Raw genomic sequence first — 5,376 nt, 5'->3', positions numbered from 1 at the left:
TTGTTTGTGTTTGTGTCTGTGTTTGTGGTTTGTGGTTTGTGCTAGAGGTTGAGGGAGCCTGAGAAAAAAAAAACGGTTGGAAAGCCTAGGAAAAGAAATAATAAAAGAAATAATAAAGAAAGATAAAATAATAATATTTTAATAAAAATAGAGTTTTTTGATGTGGGAGGAATTGTAAAATGGTATGGTATAAGCAATAAAGTTGCTTTTTGAGATGGTAAAAAAATATAGGATAGCATTTCTTGATGCTAGTGCTCTATGAATGTTAAACCCTGCTAAAGGAATGCTTATTTTACTTCAAATGTCAATAATGTCCCTTTTGCTTTACTTTCTCTTGATCTTCAAGTTCTTTTTGCTTTATTTTGTTTGATATGCCCTACTAGAGAACAAAAAGGATGAGAGGAGAGAGAGATTCGATGTTGTAACGTGTTGACCAACATGATGGTTAAACTATTTTGGGATCTTTTTTTGTCTTTCATTCCTAATGGGAAACTTCCTCCTAAAATATCACTAGCATTCTTAGTAATCTTTGTGAAACATATCCAAATTCACAATTATTATTTTTGAACAAATGAATAAAGTGGTTAAGGACAAAACTTTCTACAACACGAGAAATAAAGTTGAAATTATGTCTTGTTCGATTTAATGCAAGTCAAAGTTTCCGACTACGACTTTGTCTTGTAAGATAGTCGAAGGTGTGGTGGCTAGAATATAGGGTAATTCGTCAATTCCACGAGAAGATGCGTACGTGAAAGTTGAAACCGTCATTACAAGTACTCTGAATTTATGTATCTCGATCGTTGTTGTTAAATTATTTTTCTTGTTATTTTTCCTTTCTTCTGTTATAGGAAACAAATCAACTCCGGTGCATATTCATGCACTTTCTTAGTCATTATAAGGAGATGGGGGCGTAATTCCACATGCTGTGAGAGATATATGTGCTAGGAGCACAAAATTAAAGCAAAAATCTATTATGAAAAGCAAATATAATAATACTAGTAGTCAAAAACAAAAGAACACAAAACTATTTTCTATTCCACTAGCTGATTGATCAAACATAATACATGAACTGTAGATTACAAAAAGGAAAAAAAAAAAAAAATGTTGAACCCATTCATTCTCACATCTTTTTCTCCCTTATATTGTTGGCTCAAACTCTTTGAATTGAACTTGGTACCTGCACAAGGGACATGTAGCTTTACTCCTAAGCCAATTCACAATACAATCGGAATGAAACTTGTGCATGCACTTGAGCATTCTTCCTTCAATTCCTACGTTCATGTCTTCTTGGCAAACCCCACAGACCGCCCCATCTTCCTCAATCACCACATCCTTCGACCCCTTCAACACCGGGTCCATACTCTTGGCCAAGATCCTCCCTAACCATCTCAACACTTCAAGCTGGACCTCCTCCATCACCGTGTTGAAATCGCGCTTGGTTTCGCGTGCACGAAACGAGGCTAACTTGGCCGTCAAGCTTTCCAACCTTATGCTTTGCAATTCCAAAGGATCCAACTTCCCTGAAAACGTCCTAGGATCATATGAACCATCAAAAGTTGAGTGTTGTGCCCAGTTCCTCGACGTGTCCAGCAGCTCAGCCCTCAACATAGCTATTTGAAATTCATCAACCTCCATGGTGAAAGTCGTGAGCCTCTGTCACAAATCACAATTCTTGGCAATACTAGTAAAAGAATGATACAAGTCTAGGAAATACTAGCAAAAGAGAGGAGATATAGAGTGATTTTGGTTTGCGGTTTGTGGGATTTATAACAAGTGCAATATTTCAGAGTTAGAGTAGGATAAGGAGGAAGGACTTAAATATCTGTGATTTCCGAATAGGAGAAGGAGAAGGAGAAGGAACAAAATTTTCACCGACCTTGGAAACAAATAGTAGCCCAACCCAGGAACGACGTTTGTACAAGAGTCAAGAAAGACCACTTTGGAATATTTACGCGTTTAGAAACTTTAGAAAACATGCCAAAAAGGACCTGGACACGTGGGGTGATCTTCTAGTGGGGCCTAGTGCTATATATATGTATAATGTAGAAACCAGGAAGGGAAAGTACTAGGAAGGAGATTTTATGTACTTTTTCAAGTGGTAGTTTGATCAGTGTTAGGGCCACGACCCATGAGGGAAATTGTATAGAAATTTGGATTGCATTTACTGCTTAATTATCCATAAATTAAATAAATAACAAAGAATAAGGGTCCCAACAAATTGGATTGGGTTTGGTCCTTCAAATTGGATTTGCAATTGGTTCCATACTTCCATGTACACACACATTTTTTTTTTCTTTTCTTTTTTGAAGGGACTGATTTGTGTGGTTTGGACAAAGTGGACTATAACTCAAGACTTCTTACTCTACAGTCACATTAATCAAAAGAAAACTCTCAATTATTGACCCTATAGTATGGTATGAGATTACTGAGTAATTTTTTTTGAAAGAGAACCAATCATATATTTGTCTTTCTAGCCCGGGCCAATCTTCCCTTCTTAATCTGTCCGTTTGTAATGATTCCGAATAATTAAAGTTTATATTTTTATAAATATGGTAGGACCTAAAGCTTACTGTGTTTATATTTTAGTATTTTTCACCGATAAGACTAAATACTAGTGGGTTTCAGTTAGCTTAACTAATAAATTAAGTTTCTTGTAGTTGAATAAGAGATCTTGCTTATATATATTATAATAATAATAAAAAATCAATTGATGTATTGTTTTGATAATAAAGAGTAATCATTAAGAACGGACGCTATAGATTAAAACTATCTCTAAAAAAAGAACTAAAACACCAACTCCTCTGAACTACAGAACCAACAAAAATAAATTTGATTTCCTCCCCTGCAACAAATAACAAAGAAATCTTTTGAGTGGGGGGGGGGGGGATAATTCTTGCCCGTTGTAAACCGAATCTAGGGCCTCCAGGCAAACTACCTAACCCAAGCCCAGGTAAGGCATGGGCGCATGGCTGTGTCAAAGTATAGGTCATGGTTGAGGACAAAGCCTTCTACAACATGAGAAATAAATTTAATGTAACACCCCAAACTCATAACAAGGATTTAGATGCACAACCTATCTTAGAAATAATCAACAATAATATAATGAAACAAAGCGTAATTAAATATCCACAAATAAACTTCAAATCCATCAATATCTTTCCTATGAAATCCATAGAAACAAAAACTTTAACAATAGTCTCCAAATACAATCTCAAAGAATTCCACAACTGTCAAACTCATGATCCAAAAAAAAAAATATATATATATATATATATATCTATATAAATATACACGTCTTGAGAGACGTCATGTTCCGAAGTCCACTTACCTCAAATCACCAAAACACGATAGATCTCAACTATCCAAGCCGATGTCACTCGAACCTAATACACCTGTTTTAGTATTCTTTTTTTTTTGGATAGTGAGTTTGATAGTTGTGGAACTCTTTGAGATTGTATTTGGAGACTATTGTTAAAGTTTTTGTTTCTATGGATTTCATAGGAAAGATATTGATGAATTTGAAGTTAATTTGTGGATATTTAATTACACTTTGTTCCATTATATTATTGTTGATTATTTCTAAGACAGGTTATGCATCTAAATCCTTGTTATGGGTTTGGGGTGTTACAGTTATGGTATCAGAGTCGGCCCGGTAATCCCGTGTGGGCTCGGAGACACTACCCCACAAAGTGGGTCCTAATAAGGACGTTAGAGATTTAAGTGGGGGAGATTGTGATGCCCCAATTTGATTGATTGTGTGATGTGTGTGGGTGTGTGATGAGTCTCACAATGGGTATTAATTGGGTTGAACTGAGTTTTATTAACAACTGTAAAGAATCTCAATTGTGACTAGTCCTTTACTGTTTTAGTTTTTTTTTTTTTTTTTTTTTTTTTTTTTTTTTTGGGATAGTGAGTTTGATAGTTGTGGAACTCTTTGAGATTGTATTTGGAGACTATTGTTAAAGTTTTTATTTCTATGGATTTCATAGGAAAGATATTGATGGATTTGAAGTTTATTTGTGGATATTTAATTACGCTTTGTTCCATTATATTATTGTTGATTATTTTTAAGACAGGTTGTGCATCTAAATCCTTGTTATGGGTTTGGGGTGTTACAATTATGGTATCAGAGTCGGGCCGATAACCCCGTGTGGGCTCGAAGACAGTACCCCACAAAGTGGGCCCTAACGAGGACGTTAGGGAATTAAGTGGGGGAGATTGTGATGTCCCAATTTGATTGATTATGTGATATGTGTGGGTGTGTAATGAGTCCCACATCGGATATTTACTGGGTAGATCTGAGCTTTATTAACAACTACAAAGAGTCTTAATTGTAACTAGTCCTTTTGAGGTATAGCGCAGATGTGGCTAGTGCTTATCCTAAGGTCGTTACAGAAGATATAGGAAAATAGTTGATGAGTTAAAATTACGAACTCTAAAGTATTCACAATTATTATTGTTATTTTTGTTCAATTTTACTACAACAAATATGGACTATAGTGACAAAATCTAGTACGGAAAAATAATTTCATCTCTAAATAATAACATTCAATAAGGAAAACAAAATTCGTCACCTAATACTATACAAATTTTGAAGATGGTGATGAAATCAATATTTCGTCTCTAAAGATATTCAAATTTGTGATGCAATATTTTTTTTGCCACTATAGGTCATGAAAAATAAGACGCCATTACGGGTGTCTATGGTGATGAAATATTTTGTCTCAAAAAATTAGAGTGACAAAATTCTAATTTTGCTGCCCAATATATAAGATTTTGGTAACTTTTAGTGACAAAATAATGTTTTGTCACCTATTTGTAAAAAATAAATGTGCACACTGCTAATTTTTGGGTGCTAGGGTATTGAAATTTGAAATTTTTTTCTTTATTACTTAAAAAAAAAAAAAAAAAAACCCATCATTCACTCTCTGGCTTCAACTCCAATGGCATAGATTTTCCAAACTCGTTTCTCCACCATAAAGTCCCTCAAAAGTCCAAGCAACTTGAAAAGATATTTATTACACTGCTTTGGTTAAAACATGCAAGTGTGGTTCACTTTTGAGTTTGTACGAATAGACTAAATTATTTTAATAAGTTTTGTTGCTCTTTCAAGATTTGTAATTACTGAATTTAGTCCAACATGTGTTCTTCTAGGGCGAATATTTTGTAAAAATGGTTGTGATGCAAATAGAGAGACATGGGAAGAACATAAGTTTCACATTTCCTGTTTATGTTGCAATTTTCTCAATCTGATTAGCATAATAGTGAAAGAGTCTAATGTTTCCTAGACTTTAGTGTTTTTGGATTCCTTTAGTGCATCAAATTGTTGGATCATAATTAAAATCTTTTAAGGTATCAATGGTTTTTTTTTTTTTT

This window comes from Quercus lobata, chromosome 1 (genome assembly GCF_001633185.2).
Source record: "Quercus lobata isolate SW786 chromosome 1, ValleyOak3.0 Primary Assembly, whole genome shotgun sequence".
Classification (NCBI taxonomy): Eukaryota; Viridiplantae; Streptophyta; class Magnoliopsida; order Fagales; family Fagaceae; genus Quercus; species Quercus lobata.
Note: the sequence above shows the minus strand (reverse complement) of the source record.